Source organism: Hyla sarda, unplaced genomic scaffold, assembly GCF_029499605.1.
Source record: "Hyla sarda isolate aHylSar1 unplaced genomic scaffold, aHylSar1.hap1 scaffold_478, whole genome shotgun sequence".
NCBI classification, from domain to species: domain Eukaryota; kingdom Metazoa; phylum Chordata; class Amphibia; order Anura; family Hylidae; genus Hyla; species Hyla sarda.
In genome coordinates, this window is record NW_026610490.1 from 233,095 (window position 1) to 249,012 (window position 15,918).

The following is a 15,918-nucleotide window of genomic DNA, read 5'->3' on the forward strand; positions in this document are numbered from 1 at the left end:
CCATCTGCTGGCGGTATTGAATAAGCATTGCTGCACTGATGGGGTATGCATTAGACGAAAAAAAAGAAGAAAAAGAAGAATAATACGCCCAGAAAAGAGGCGAAAAGGAGAAAAACGTAAAAAAACGTGAAAAAAAAGTAAGAGGAAGAGAAGGGAAAAAAAGGTGGAAATGGGTTTAAAAGTGATTTCGGCGGAGAAATATATATATATATATATATATATATATATATATATATATATATACGCGCACACACACACATATATATAAACGTATTCTCCGTTGAGATATTGCAGCCGCTGCTGTGTCCAGGCCCAGGAGCCTTAGCACTGTGCTGTGATGTCACTCAATACCACTGACATCACTAGGTGTAAACAACATCTCTCCTTTGCTGTGTATGTGACTATGGAGCTGTTTGGTGATGTCGTCTATTATGGCCTTCATAGAAGCAACAGGAGATTGTTGCATCCATCTAGAACCCTCAGAACTACAGTGCTATGATGTCACTCACTTCCACAGGCCTTGCAGAGTGTAAACAACAACAACCCAGCTTTGTTGTGTATGTAACCATAGGGATTTGTGATGTCACCTAGAACCTTCACAGCAGCGACAGCTTTATGAGGAGCATCAGCACTGCTCTGCCTGAGCAGAACCATCACCGCCATAGGTTGTCAAATAACCCGGATTTAACCCACACAGGTAAGTCCAATGGGGTGCAGGCATGTCCTCTATGCTTACAGCTTCCCGTGGGTGTTGGTTTGATACCGTTTGGGGACAGCCAAGGAGGCATCTGCAGGCAACAAAGGTAGGTGTGTGCTTGTGTGTGTGTTTCCTATGCAGATCCTAAGCCCAGTGTCACATGCAAGTAGGAGGAGTAAGAAGGGTTCCTGGCAAATCCGGGTTATGGATTGCATTTAAAAAGGCCCCGTGGGAGTGCAATGGGCCCCTGTCTTGCTGCTTAGCAATAATGGTATGGGTTTAGGTTCTGCTGTGTGTACTGGTGGTTGACTGCCCCCCAGCCCAGAGTGTGCATGGAAAATTGTCTGGCAGCCTCCCTGACAGCAAGCAGTGATAGTGCCCATGAAGGGGACCTTGTTGGGCCCGCCCCTTTCACGGTTATCGCTTCTCGGCCTTTTGGCTAAGATCAAGTGTAGTATCTGTTCTTATCAGTTTAATATCTGATACGTCCCCTATCTGGGGACCATATATTAAATGGATTTTTGAGAACGGGGGCCGATTTCGAAGCTTGCTTCCGTCGCCCTATGCATTGACCCGATATGGCAGTATCTTCGGGTACAGTGCACCACCCCCTTACAGGGTTAAAAAGAAAGATTCCTACTTTCATTGCTACCTGCTTGCTGGCTAGCCAGCTAGCCAGCCCTGTGGGCCTTGCTGCTGCTGCTGCAGCCAAAAAACAAAAGGTGGTGCTGCTGCTGCTTCTGCTGCTTCTGCTTCTGCTTGTGTCTGGCCGCTGTTGGAGCGTCCAGGCACAGGACTTCTGCTGCTGCTGACTAAATGGCCTCCTTAATTGGATCATTTGAGTAGCCAGCACACCTGTGCAGGTAGGGCATGACATGATAGGCAGCTGCCTTGATAGCGGGTGGGTGCTGAATGTTCCTAATTGACAAAATAAGATTAATGCTTATGAAGAAATATAAAATCTCATCCCTTCCCCAATATCGCGCCACACCCCTACCCCTTAATTCCCTGGTTGAACTTGATGGACATATGTCTTTTTTCGACCGTACTAACTATGTAACTATGTAACATAACATGGGGGGGGTCTCCTGGCTGTTCACACAGGTGTGTCATTGCTGTACATTGACCATGCATTGCTTCTGTGGTATTGCAAAGGCAAAGACAAATGCTTCCAGCCATCCATTGCACTAATGGATTGGTCATCAGCTGGCTGTCTATGTCCCGCATCAATATAGACCAAAGTACAGAGGGTTAGGCTATGCTATTGTGCACCTACCTGATGCATCAGAAGGTGCGAGGCCCTTGCTAAATTCTGTGCACAGACTTTGAGATCTATACTTTAGACTGTATCTAAACCTGCTCCAACATGGACTGACATTCTGGCCTACTTTCAGCCGATGCGACTTGTCTGTCGCTGAACAGTCGCTTTTTATGTATTCAGCACCTATGTATAATGTTGTAAAAATGCTCTAGAAGCTAAAGTCGCAGAAATGTCACACATATTTGGCCTGCAACTTTCTGTGCGACAAATTCAGACAGGAAAAATCAGTATAAATCCTTAGAAAATTATCCCCCAGTGTCTCCATCTGCTGGCGGTATTGAATAAGCATTGCTGCACTGATGGGGTATGCATTAGACGAAAAAAAAGAAGAAAAAGAAGAATAATACGCCCAGAAAAGAGGCGAAAAGGAGAAAAACGTAAAAAAACGTGAAAAAAAAGTAAGAGGAAGAGAAGGGAAAAAAAGGTGGAAATGGGTTTAAAAGTGATTTCGGCGGAGATATATATATATATATATATATATATATATATATATATATATACGCGCACACACACACATATATATAAACGTATTCTCCGTTGAGATATTGCAGCCGCTGCTGTGTCCAGGCCCAGGAGCCTTAGCACTGTGCTGTGATGTCACTCAATACCACTGACATCACTAGGTGTAAACAACATCTCTCCTTTGCTGTGTATGTGACTATGGAGCTGTTTGGTGATGTCGTCTATTATGGCCTTCATAGAAGCAACAGGAGATTGTTGCATCCATCTAGAACCCTCAGAACTACAGTGCTATGATGTCACTCACTTCCACAGGCCTTGCAGAGTGTAAACAACAACAACCCAGCTTTGTTGTGTATGTAACCATAGGGATTTGTGATGTCACCTAGAACCTTCACAGCAGCGACAGCTTTATGAGGAGCATCAGCACTGCTCTGCCTGAGCAGAACCATCACCGCCATAGGTTGTCAAATAACCCGGATTTAACCCACACAGGTAAGTCCAATGGGGTGCAGGCATGTCCTCTATGCTTACAGCTTCCCGTGGGTGTTGGTTTGATACCGTTTGGGGACAGCCAAGGAGGCATCTGCAGGCAACAAAGGTAGGTGTGTGCTTGTGTGTGTGTTTCCTATGCAGATCCTAAGCCCAGTGTCACATGCAAGTAGGAGGAGTAAGAAGGGTTCCTGGCAAATCCGGGTTATGGATTGCATTTAAAAAGGCCCCGTGGGAGTGCAATGGGCCCCTGTCTTGCTGCTTAGCAATAATGGTATGGGTTTAGGTTCTGCTGTGTGTACTGGTGGTTGACTGCCCCCCAGCCCAGAGTGTGCATGGAAAATTGTCTGGCAGCCTCCCTGACAGCAAGCAGTGATAGTGCCCATGAAGGGGACCTTGTTGGGCCCGCCCCTTTCACGGTTATCGCTTCTCGGCCTTTTGGCTAAGATCAAGTGTAGTATCTGTTCTTATCAGTTTAATATCTGATACGTCCCCTATCTGGGGACCATATATTAAATGGATTTTTGAGAACGGGGGCCGATTTCGAAGCTTGCTTCCGTCGCCCTATGCATTGACCCGATATGGCAGTATCTTCGGGTACAGTGCACCACCCCCTTACAGGGTTAAAAAGAAAGATTCCTACTTTCATTGCTACCTGCTTGCTGGCTAGCCAGCTAGCCAGCCCTGTGGGCCTTGCTGCTGCTGCTGCAGCCAAAAAACAAAAGGTGGTGCTGCTGCTGCTTCTGCTGCTTCTGCTTCTGCTTGTGTCTGGCCGCTGTTGGAGCGTCCAGGCACAGGACTTCTGCTGCTGCTGACTAAATGGCCTCCTTAATTGGATCATTTGAGTAGCCAGCACACCTGTGCAGGTAGGGCATGACATGATAGGCAGCTGCCTTGATAGCGGGTGGGTGCTGAATGTTCCTAATTGACAAAATAAGATTAATGCTTATGAAGAAATATAAAATCTCATCCCTTCCCCAATATCGCGCCACACCCCTACCCCTTAATTCCCTGGTTGAACTTGATGGACATATGTCTTTTTTCGACCGTACTAACTATGTAACTATGTAACATAACATGGGGGGGGTCTCCTGGCTGTTCACACAGGTGTGTCATTGCTGTACATTGACCATGCATTGCTTCTGTGGTATTGCAAAGGCAAAGACAAATGCTTCCAGCCATCCATTGCACTAATGGATTGGTCATCAGCTGGCTGTCTATGTCCCGCATCAATATAGACCAAAGTACAGAGGGTTAGGCTATGCTATTGTGCACCTACCTGATGCATCAGAAGGTGCGAGGCCCTTGCTAAATTCTGTGCACAGACTTTGAGATCTATACTTTAGACTGTATCTAAACCTGCTCCAACATGGACTGACATTCTGGCCTACTTTCAGCCGATGCGACTTGTCTGTCGCTGAACAGTCGCTTTTTATGTATTCAGCACCTATGTATAATGTTGTAAAAATGCTCTAGAAGCTAAAGTCGCAGAAATGTCACACATATTTGGCCTGCAACTTTCTGTGCGACAAATTCAGACAGGAAAAATCAGTATAAATCCTTAGAAAATTATCCCCCAGTGTCTCCATCTGCTGGCGGTATTGAATAAGCATTGCTGCACTGATGGGGTATGCATTAGACGAAAAAAAAGAAGAAAAAGAAGAATAATACGCCCAGAAAAGAGGCGAAAAGGAGAAAAACGTAAAAAAACGTGAAAAAAAAGTAAGAGGAAGAGAAGGGAAAAAAAGGTGGAAATGGGTTTAAAAGTGATTTCGGCGGAGAAATATATATATATATATATATATATATATATATATACGCGCACACACACACATATATATAAACGTATTCTCCGTTGAGATATTGCAGCCGCTGCTGTGTCCAGGCCCAGGAGCCTTAGCACTGTGCTGTGATGTCACTCAATACCACTGACATCACTAGGTGTAAACAACATCTCTCCTTTGCTGTGTATGTGACTATGGAGCTGTTTGGTGATGTCGTCTATTATGGCATTCATAGAAGCAACAGGAGATTGTTGCATCCATCTAGAACCCTCAGAACTACAGTGCTATGATGTCACTCACTTCCACAGGCCTTGCAGAGTGTAAACAACAACAACCCAGCTTTGTTGTGTATGTAACCATAGGGATTTGTGATGTCACCTAGAACCTTCACAGCAGCGACAGCTTTATGAGGAGCATCAGCACTGCTCTGCCTGAGCAGAACCATCACCGCCATAGGTTGTCAAATAACCCGGATTTAACCCACACAGGTAAGTCCAATGGGGTGCAGGCATGTCCTCTATGCTTACAGCTTCCCGTGGGTGTTGGTTTGATACCGTTTGGGGACAGCCAAGGAGGCATCTGCAGGCAACAAAGGTAGGTGTGTGCTTGTGTGTGTGTTTCCTATGCAGATCCTAAGCCCAGTGTCACATGCAAGTAGGAGGAGTAAGAAGGGTTCCTGGCAAATCCGGGTTATGGATTGCATTTAAAAAGGCCCCGTGGGAGTGCAATGGGCCCCTGTCTTGCTGCTTAGCAATAATGGTATGGGTTTAGGTTCTGCTGTGTGTACTGGTGGTTGACTGCCCCCCAGCCCAGAGTGTGCATGGAAAATTGTCTGGCAGCCTCCCTGACAGCAAGCAGTGATAGTGCCCATGAAGGGGACCTTGTTGGGCCCGCCCCTTTCACGGTTATCGCTTCTCGGCCTTTTGGCTAAGATCAAGTGTAGTATCTGTTCTTATCAGTTTAATATCTGATACGTCCCCTATCTGGGGACCATATATTAAATGGATTTTTGAGAACGGGGGCCGATTTCGAAGCTTGCTTCCGTCGCCCTATGCATTGACCCGATATGGCAGTATCTTCGGGTACAGTGCACCACCCCCTTACAGGGTTAAAAAGAAAGATTCCTACTTTCATTGCTACCTGCTTGCTGGCTAGCCAGCTAGCCAGCCCTGTGGGCCTTGCTGCTGCTGCTGCAGCCAAAAAACAAAAGGTGGTGCTGCTGCTGCTTCTGCTGCTTCTGCTTCTGCTTGTGTCTGGCCGCTGTTGGAGCGTCCAGGCACAGGACTTCTGCTGCTGCTGACTAAATGGCCTCCTTAATTGGATCATTTGAGTAGCCAGCACACCTGTGCAGGTAGGGCATGACATGATAGGCAGCTGCCTTGATAGCGGGTGGGTGCTGAATGTTCCTAATTGACAAAATAAGATTAATGCTTATGAAGAAATATAAAATCTCATCCCTTCCCCAATATCGCGCCACACCCCTACCCCTTAATTCCCTGGTTGAACTTGATGGACATATGTCTTTTTTCGACCGTACTAACTATGTAACTATGTAACATAACATGGGGGGGGTCTCCTGGCTGTTCACACAGGTGTGTCATTGCTGTACATTGACCATGCATTGCTTCTGTGGTATTGCAAAGGCAAAGACAAATGCTTCCAGCCATCCATTGCACTAATGGATTGGTCATCAGCTGGCTGTCTATGTCCCGCATCAATATAGACCAAAGTACAGAGGGTTAGGCTATGCTATTGTGCACCTACCTGATGCATCAGAAGGTGCGAGGCCCTTGCTAAATTCTGTGCACAGACTTTGAGATCTATACTTTAGACTGTATCTAAACCTGCTCCAACATGGACTGACATTCTGGCCTACTTTCAGCCGATGCGACTTGTCTGTCGCTGAACAGTCGCTTTTTATGTATTCAGCACCTATGTATAATGTTGTAAAAATGCTCTAGAAGCTAAAGTCGCAGAAATGTCACACATATTTGGCCTGCAACTTTCTGTGCGACAAATTCAGACAGGAAAAATCAGTATAAATCCTTAGAAAATTATCCCCCAGTGTCTCCATCTGCTGGCGGTATTGAATAAGCATTGCTGCACTGATGGGGTATGCATTAGACGAAAAAAAAGAAGAAAAAGAAGAATAATACGCCCAGAAAGAGGCGAAAAGGAGAAAAACGTAAAAAAACGTGAAAAAAAAGTAAGAGGAAGAGAAGGGAAAAAAAGGTGGAAATGGGTTTAAAAGTGATTTCGGCGGAGAAATATATATATATATATATATATATATATATATATATATATACGCGCACACACACACATATATATAAACGTATTCTCCGTTGAGATATTGCAGCCGCTGCTGTGTCCAGGCCCAGGAGCCTTAGCACTGTGCTGTGATGTCACTCAATACCACTGACATCACTAGGTGTAAACAACATCTCTCCTTTGCTGTGTATGTGACTATGGAGCTGTTTGGTGATGTCGTCTATTATGGCCTTCATAGAAGCAACAGGAGATTGTTGCATCCATCTAGAACCCTCAGAACTACAGTGCTATGATGTCACTCACTTCCACAGGCCTTGCAGAGTGTAAACAACAACAACCCAGCTTTGTTGTGTATGTAACCATAGGGATTTGTGATGTCACCTAGAACCTTCACAGCAGCGACAGCTTTATGAGGAGCATCAGCACTGCTCTGCCTGAGCAGAACCATCACCGCCATAGGTTGTCAAATAACCCGGATTTAACCCACACAGGTAAGTCCAATGGGGTGCAGGCATGTCCTCTATGCTTACAGCTTCCCGTGGGTGTTGGTTTGATACCGTTTGGGGACAGCCAAGGAGGCATCTGCAGGCAACAAAGGTAGGTGTGTGCTTGTGTGTGTGTTTCCTATGCAGATCCTAAGCCCAGTGTCACATGCAAGTAGGAGGAGTAAGAAGGGTTCCTGGCAAATCCGGGTTATGGATTGCATTTAAAAAGGCCCCGTGGGAGTGCAATGGGCCCCTGTCTTGCTGCTTAGCAATAATGGTATGGGTTTAGGTTCTGCTGTGTGTACTGGTGGTTGACTGCCCCCCAGCCCAGAGTGTGCATGGAAAATTGTCTGGCAGCCTCCCTGACAGCAAGCAGTGATAGTGCCCATGAAGGGGACCTTGTTGGGCCCGCCCCTTTCACGGTTATCGCTTCTCGGCCTTTTGGCTAAGATCAAGTGTAGTATCTGTTCTTATCAGTTTAATATCTGATACGTCCCCTATCTGGGGACCATATATTAAATGGATTTTTGAGAACGGGGGCCGATTTCGAAGCTTGCTTCCGTCGCCCTATGCATTGACCCGATATGGCAGTATCTTCGGGTACAGTGCACCACCCCCTTACAGGGTTAAAAAGAAAGATTCCTACTTTCATTGCTACCTGCTTGCTGGCTAGCCAGCTAGCCAGCCCTGTGGGCCTTGCTGCTGCTGCTGCAGCCAAAAAACAAAAGGTGGTGCTGCTGCTGCTTCTGCTGCTTCTGCTTCTGCTTGTGTCTGGCCGCTGTTGGAGCGTCCAGGCACAGGACTTCTGCTGCTGCTGACTAAATGGCCTCCTTAATTGGATCATTTGAGTAGCCAGCACACCTGTGCAGGTAGGGCATGACATGATAGGCAGCTGCCTTGATAGCGGGTGGGTGCTGAATGTTCCTAATTGACAAAATAAGATTAATGCTTATGAAGAAATATAAAATCTCATCCCTTCCCCAATATCGCGCCACACCCCTACCCCTTAATTCCCTGGTTGAACTTGATGGACATATGTCTTTTTTCGACCGTACTAACTATGTAACTATGTAACATAACATGGGGGGGGGTCTCCTGGCTGTTCACACAGGTGTGTCATTGCTGTACATTGACCATGCATTGCTTCTGTGGTATTGCAAAGGCAAAGACAAATGCTTCCAGCCATCCATTGCACTAATGGATTGGTCATCAGCTGGCTGTCTATGTCCCGCATCAATATAGACCAAAGTACAGAGGGTTAGGCTATGCTATTGTGCACCTACCTGATGCATCAGAAGGTGCGAGGCCCTTGCTAAATTCTGTGCACAGACTTTGAGATCTATACTTTAGACTGTATCTAAACCTGCTCCAACATGGACTGACATTCTGGCCTACTTTCAGCCGATGCGACTTGTCTGTCGCTGAACAGTCGCTTTTTATGTATTCAGCACCTATGTATAATGTTGTAAAAATGCTCTAGAAGCTAAAGTCGCAGAAATGTCACACATATTTGGCCTGCAACTTTCTGTGCGACAAATTCAGACAGGAAAAATCAGTATAAATCCTTAGAAAATTATCCCCCAGTGTCTCCATCTGCTGGCGGTATTGAATAAGCATTGCTGCACTGATGGGGTATGCATTAGACGAAAAAAAAGAAGAAAAAGAAGAATAATACGCCCAGAAAAGAGGCGAAAAGGAGAAAAACGTAAAAAAACGTGAAAAAAAAGTAAGAGGAAGAGAAGGGAAAAAAAGGTGGAAATGGGTTTAAAAGTGATTTCGGCGGAGAAATATATATATATATATATATATATATATATATATATATACGCGCACACACACACATATATATAAACGTATTCTCCGTTGAGATATTGCAGCCGCTGCTGTGTCCAGGCCCAGGAGCCTTAGCACTGTGCTGTGATGTCACTCAATACCACTGACATCACTAGGTGTAAACAACATCTCTCCTTTGCTGTGTATGTGACTATGGAGCTGTTTGGTGATGTCGTCTATTATGGCCTTCATAGAAGCAACAGGAGATTGTTGCATCCATCTAGAACCCTCAGAACTACAGTGCTATGATGTCACTCACTTCCACAGGCCTTGCAGAGTGTAAACAACAACAACCCAGCTTTGTTGTGTATGTAACCATAGGGATTTGTGATGTCACCTAGAACCTTCACAGCAGCGACAGCTTTATGAGGAGCATCAGCACTGCTCTGCCTGAGCAGAACCATCACCGCCATAGGTTGTCAAATAACCCGGATTTAACCCACACAGGTAAGTCCAATGGGGTGCAGGCATGTCCTCTATGCTTACAGCTTCCCGTGGGTGTTGGTTTGATACCGTTTGGGGACAGCCAAGGAGGCATCTGCAGGCAACAAAGGTAGGTGTGTGCTTGTGTGTGTGTTTCCTATGCAGATCCTAAGCCCAGTGTCACATGCAAGTAGGAGGAGTAAGAAGGGTTCCTGGCAAATCCGGGTTATGGATTGCATTTAAAAAGGCCCCGTGGGAGTGCAATGGGCCCCTGTCTTGCTGCTTAGCAATAATGGTATGGGTTTAGGTTCTGCTGTGTGTACTGGTGGTTGACTGCCCCCCAGCCCAGAGTGTGCATGGAAAATTGTCTGGCAGCCTCCCTGACAGCAAGCAGTGATAGTGCCCATGAAGGGGACCTTGTTGGGCCCGCCCCTTTCACGGTTATCGCTTCTCGGCCTTTTGGCTAAGATCAAGTGTAGTATCTGTTCTTATCAGTTTAATATCTGATACGTCCCCTATCTGGGGACCATATATTAAATGGATTTTTGAGAACGGGGGCCGATTTCGAAGCTTGCTTCCGTCGCCCTATGCATTGACCCGATATGGCAGTATCTTCGGGTACAGTGCACCACCCCCTTACAGGGTTAAAAAGAAAGATTCCTACTTTCATTGCTACCTGCTTGCTGGCTAGCCAGCTAGCCAGCCCTGTGGGCCTTGCTGCTGCTGCTGCAGCCAAAAAACAAAAGGTGGTGCTGCTGCTGCTTCTGCTGCTTCTGCTTCTGCTTGTGTCTGGCCGCTGTTGGAGCGTCCAGGCACAGGACTTCTGCTGCTGCTGACTAAATGGCCTCCTTAATTGGATCATTTGAGTAGCCAGCACACCTGTGCAGGTAGGGCATGACATGATAGGCAGCTGCCTTGATAGCGGGTGGGTGCTGAATGTTCCTAATTGACAAAATAAGATTAATGCTTATGAAGAAATATAAAATCTCATCCCTTCCCCAATATCGCGCCACACCCCTACCCCTTAATTCCCTGGTTGAACTTGATGGACATATGTCTTTTTTCGACCGTACTAACTATGTAACTATGTAACATAACATGGGGGGGGTCTCCTGGCTGTTCACACAGGTGTGTCATTGCTGTACATTGACCATGCATTGCTTCTGTGGTATTGCAAAGGCAAAGACAAATGCTTCCAGCCATCCATTGCACTAATGGATTGGTCATCAGCTGGCTGTCTATGTCCCGCATCAATATAGACCAAAGTACAGAGGGTTAGGCTATGCTATTGTGCACCTACCTGATGCATCAGAAGGTGCGAGGCCCTTGCTAAATTCTGTGCACAGACTTTGAGATCTATACTTTAGACTGTATCTAAACCTGCTCCAACATGGACTGACATTCTGGCCTACTTTCAGCCGATGCGACTTGTCTGTCGCTGAACAGTCGCTTTTTATGTATTCAGCACCTATGTATAATGTTGTAAAAATGCTCTAGAAGCTAAAGTCGCAGAAATGTCACACATATTTGGCCTGCAACTTTCTGTGCGACAAATTCAGACAGGAAAAATCAGTATAAATCCTTAGAAAATTATCCCCCAGTGTCTCCATCTGCTGGCGGTATTGAATAAGCATTGCTGCACTGATGGGGTATGCATTAGACGAAAAAAAAGAAGAAAAAGAAGAATAATACGCCCAGAAAAGAGGCGAAAAGGAGAAAAACGTAAAAAAACGTGAAAAAAAAGTAAGAGGAAGAGAAGGGAAAAAAAGGTGGAAATGGGTTTAAAAGTGATTTCGGCGGAGAAATATATATATATATATATATATATATATATATATATATATACGCGCACACACACACATATATATAAACGTATTCTCCGTTGAGATATTGCAGCCGCTGCTGTGTCCAGGCCCAGGAGCCTTAGCACTGTGCTGTGATGTCACTCAATACCACTGACATCACTAGGTGTAAACAACATCTCTCCTTTGCTGTGTATGTGACTATGGAGCTGTTTGGTGATGTCGTCTATTATGGCCTTCATAGAAGCAACAGGAGATTGTTGCATCCATCTAGAACCCTCAGAACTACAGTGCTATGATGTCACTCACTTCCACAGGCCTTGCAGAGTGTAAACAACAACAACCCAGCTTTGTTGTGTATGTAACCATAGGGATTTGTGATGTCACCTAGAACCTTCACAGCAGCGACAGCTTTATGAGGAGCATCAGCACTGCTCTGCCTGAGCAGAACCATCACCGCCATAGGTTGTCAAATAACCCGGATTTAACCCACACAGGTAAGTCCAATGGGGTGCAGGCATGTCCTCTATGCTTACAGCTTCCCGTGGGTGTTGGTTTGATACCGTTTGGGGACAGCCAAGGAGGCATCTGCAGGCAACAAAGGTAGGTGTGTGCTTGTGTGTGTGTTTCCTATGCAGATCCTAAGCCCAGTGTCACATGCAAGTAGGAGGAGTAAGAAGGGTTCCTGGCAAATCCGGGTTATGGATTGCATTTAAAAAGGCCCCGTGGGAGTGCAATGGGCCCCTGTCTTGCTGCTTAGCAATAATGGTATGGGTTTAGGTTCTGCTGTGTGTACTGGTGGTTGACTGCCCCCCAGCCCAGAGTGTGCATGGAAAATTGTCTGGCAGCCTCCCTGACAGCAAGCAGTGATAGTGCCCATGAAGGGGACCTTGTTGGGCCCGCCCCTTTCACGGTTATCGCTTCTCGGCCTTTTGGCTAAGATCAAGTGTAGTATCTGTTCTTATCAGTTTAATATCTGATACGTCCCCTATCTGGGGACCATATATTAAATGGATTTTTGAGAACGGGGGCCGATTTCGAAGCTTGCTTCCGTCGCCCTATGCATTGACCCGATATGGCAGTATCTTCGGGTACAGTGCACCACCCCCTTACAGGGTTAAAAAGAAAGATTCCTACTTTCATTGCTACCTGCTTGCTGGCTAGCCAGCTAGCCAGCCCTGTGGGCCTTGCTGCTGCTGCTGCAGCCAAAAAACAAAAGGTGGTGCTGCTGCTGCTTCTGCTGCTTCTGCTTCTGCTTGTGTCTGGCCGCTGTTGGAGCGTCCAGGCACAGGACTTCTGCTGCTGCTGACTAAATGGCCTCCTTAATTGGATCATTTGAGTAGCCAGCACACCTGTGCAGGTAGGGCATGACATGATAGGCAGCTGCCTTGATAGCGGGTGGGTGCTGAATGTTCCTAATTGACAAAATAAGATTAATGCTTATGAAGAAATATAAAATCTCATCCCTTCCCCAATATCGCGCCACACCCCTACCCCTTAATTCCCTGGTTGAACTTGATGGACATATGTCTTTTTTCGACCGTACTAACTATGTAACTATGTAACATAACATGGGGGGGGTCTCCTGGCTGTTCACACAGGTGTGTCATTGCTGTACATTGACCATGCATTGCTTCTGTGGTATTGCAAAGGCAAAGACAAATGCTTCCAGCCATCCATTGCACTAATGGATTGGTCATCAGCTGGCTGTCTATGTCCCGCATCAATATAGACCAAAGTACAGAGGGTTAGGCTATGCTATTGTGCACCTACCTGATGCATCAGAAGGTGCGAGGCCCTTGCTAAATTCTGTGCACAGACTTTGAGATCTATACTTTAGACTGTATCTAAACCTGCTCCAACATGGACTGACATTCTGGCCTACTTTCAGCCGATGCGACTTGTCTGTCGCTGAACAGTCGCTTTTTATGTATTCAGCACCTATGTATAATGTTGTAAAAATGCTCTAGAAGCTAAAGTCGCAGAAATGTCACACATATTTGGCCTGCAACTTTCTGTGCGACAAATTCAGACAGGAAAAATCAGTATAAATCCTTAGAAAATTATCCCCCAGTGTCTCCATCTGCTGGCGGTATTGAATAAGCATTGCTGCACTGATGGGGTATGCATTAGACGAAAAAAAAGAAGAAAAAGAAGAATAATACGCCCAGAAAAGAGGCGAAAAGGAGAAAAACGTAAAAAAACGTGAAAAAAAAGTAAGAGGAAGAGAAGGGAAAAAAAGGTGGAAATGGGTTTAAAAGTGATTTCGGCGGAGAAATATATATATATATATATATATATATATATATATATATATATATATACGCGCACACACACACATATATATAAACGTATTCTCCGTTGAGATATTGCAGCCGCTGCTGTGTCCAGGCCCAGGAGCCTTAGCACTGTGCTGTGATGTCACTCAATACCACTGACATCACTAGGTGTAAACAACATCTCTCCTTTGCTGTGTATGTGACTATGGAGCTGTTTGGTGATGTCGTCTATTATGGCCTTCATAGAAGCAACAGGAGATTGTTGCATCCATCTAGAACCCTCAGAACTACAGTGCTATGATGTCACTCACTTCCACAGGCCTTGCAGAGTGTAAACAACAACAACCCAGCTTTGTTGTGTATGTAACCATAGGGATTTGTGATGTCACCTAGAACCTTCACAGCAGCGACAGCTTTATGAGGAGCATCAGCACTGCTCTGCCTGAGCAGAACCATCACCGCCATAGGTTGTCAAATAACCCGGATTTAACCCACACAGGTAAGTCCAATGGGGTGCAGGCATGTCCTCTATGCTTACAGCTTCCCGTGGGTGTTGGTTTGATACCGTTTGGGGACAGCCAAGGAGGCATCTGCAGGCAACAAAGGTAGGTGTGTGCTTGTGTGTGTGTTTCCTATGCAGATCCTAAGCCCAGTGTCACATGCAAGTAGGAGGAGTAAGAAGGGTTCCTGGCAAATCCGGGTTATGGATTGCATTTAAAAAGGCCCCGTGGGAGTGCAATGGGCCCCTGTCTTGCTGCTTAGCAATAATGGTATGGGTTTAGGTTCTGCTGTGTGTACTGGTGGTTGACTGCCCCCCAGCCCAGAGTGTGCATGGAAAATTGTCTGGCAGCCTCCCTGACAGCAAGCAGTGATAGTGCCCATGAAGGGGACCTTGTTGGGCCCGCCCCTTTCACGGTTATCGCTTCTCGGCCTTTTGGCTAAGATCAAGTGTAGTATCTGTTCTTATCAGTTTAATATCTGATACGTCCCCTATCTGGGGACCATATATTAAATGGATTTTTGAGAACGGGGGCCGATTTCGAAGCTTGCTTCCGTCGCCCTATGCATTGACCCGATATGGCAGTATCTTCGGGTACAGTGCACCACCCCCTTACAGGGTTAAAAAGAAAGATTCCTACTTTCATTGCTACCTGCTTGCTGGCTAGCCAGCTAGCCAGCCCTGTGGGCCTTGCTGCTGCTGCTGCAGCCAAAAAACAAAAGGTGGTGCTGCTGCTGCTTCTGCTGCTTCTGCTTCTGCTTGTGTCTGGCCGCTGTTGGAGCGTCCAGGCACAGGACTTCTGCTGCTGCTGACTAAATGGCCTCCTTAATTGGATCATTTGAGTAGCCAGCACACCTGTGCAGGTAGGGCATGACATGATAGGCAGCTGCCTTGATAGCGGGTGGGTGCTGAATGTTCCTAATTGACAAAATAAGATTAATGCTAATGAAGAAATATAAAATCTCATCCCTTCCCCAATATCGCGCCACACCCCTACCCCTTAATTCCCTGGTTGAACTTGATGGACATATGTCTTTTTTCGACCGTACTAACTATGTAACTATGTAACATAACATGGGGGGGGTCTCCTGGCTGTTCACACAGGTGTGTCATTGCTGTACATTGACCATGCATTGCTTCTGTGGTATTGCAAAGGCAAAGACAAATGCTTCCAGCCATCCATTGCACTAATGGATTGGTCATCAGCTGGCTGTCTATGTCCCGCATCAATATAGACCAAAGTACAGAGGGTTAGGCTATGCTATTGTGCACCTACCTGATGCATCAGAAGGTGCGAGGCCCTTGCTAAATTCTGTGCACAGACTTTGAGATCTATACTTTAGACTGTATCTAAACCTGCTCCAACATGGACTGACATTCTGGCCTACTTTCAGCCGATGCGACTTGTCTGTCGCTGAACAGTCGCTTTTTATGTATTCAGCACCTATGTATAATGTTGTAAAAATGCTCTAGAAGCTAAAGTCGCAGAAATGTCACACATATTTGGCCTGCAACTTTCTGTGCGACAAATTCAGACAGGAAAAATCAGTATAAATCCTTAGAAAATTATCCC

The 15,918-nt window shown here is 46.0% G+C and overlaps 7 non-coding genes across 7 annotated transcripts; all 7 read left to right on the forward strand.

Annotated features, from left to right (window-relative positions):
• The first annotated feature begins 1,116 nt into the window (after positions 1-1,116).
• LOC130336317 (U2 spliceosomal RNA) lies at positions 1,117-1,307 on the forward strand. The gene has a single exon (XR_008877764.1). It is a non-coding gene; the product is annotated as a U2 spliceosomal RNA (small nuclear RNA).
• A 2,084-nt stretch (positions 1,308-3,391) lies between these two features.
• On the forward strand, positions 3,392-3,582 carry LOC130336320 (U2 spliceosomal RNA). Its single transcript, XR_008877766.1, has one exon. It is a non-coding gene; the product is annotated as a U2 spliceosomal RNA (small nuclear RNA).
• Positions 3,583-5,660: 2,078 nt separating this feature from the next.
• Positions 5,661-5,851, forward strand: LOC130336321 (U2 spliceosomal RNA). The gene has a single exon (XR_008877767.1). It is a non-coding gene; the product is annotated as a U2 spliceosomal RNA (small nuclear RNA).
• A 2,083-nt stretch (positions 5,852-7,934) lies between these two features.
• Positions 7,935-8,125, forward strand: LOC130336322 (U2 spliceosomal RNA). The gene has a single exon (XR_008877768.1). It is a non-coding gene; the product is annotated as a U2 spliceosomal RNA (small nuclear RNA).
• Positions 8,126-10,208: 2,083 nt separating this feature from the next.
• Positions 10,209-10,399, forward strand: LOC130336323 (U2 spliceosomal RNA). Its single transcript, XR_008877769.1, has one exon. It is a non-coding gene; the product is annotated as a U2 spliceosomal RNA (small nuclear RNA).
• A 2,084-nt stretch (positions 10,400-12,483) lies between these two features.
• LOC130336324 (U2 spliceosomal RNA) lies at positions 12,484-12,674 on the forward strand. The gene has a single exon (XR_008877770.1). It is a non-coding gene; the product is annotated as a U2 spliceosomal RNA (small nuclear RNA).
• A 2,090-nt stretch (positions 12,675-14,764) lies between these two features.
• On the forward strand, positions 14,765-14,955 carry LOC130336325 (U2 spliceosomal RNA). Its single transcript, XR_008877771.1, has one exon. It is a non-coding gene; the product is annotated as a U2 spliceosomal RNA (small nuclear RNA).
• Positions 14,956-15,918: the final 963 nt, after the last annotated feature.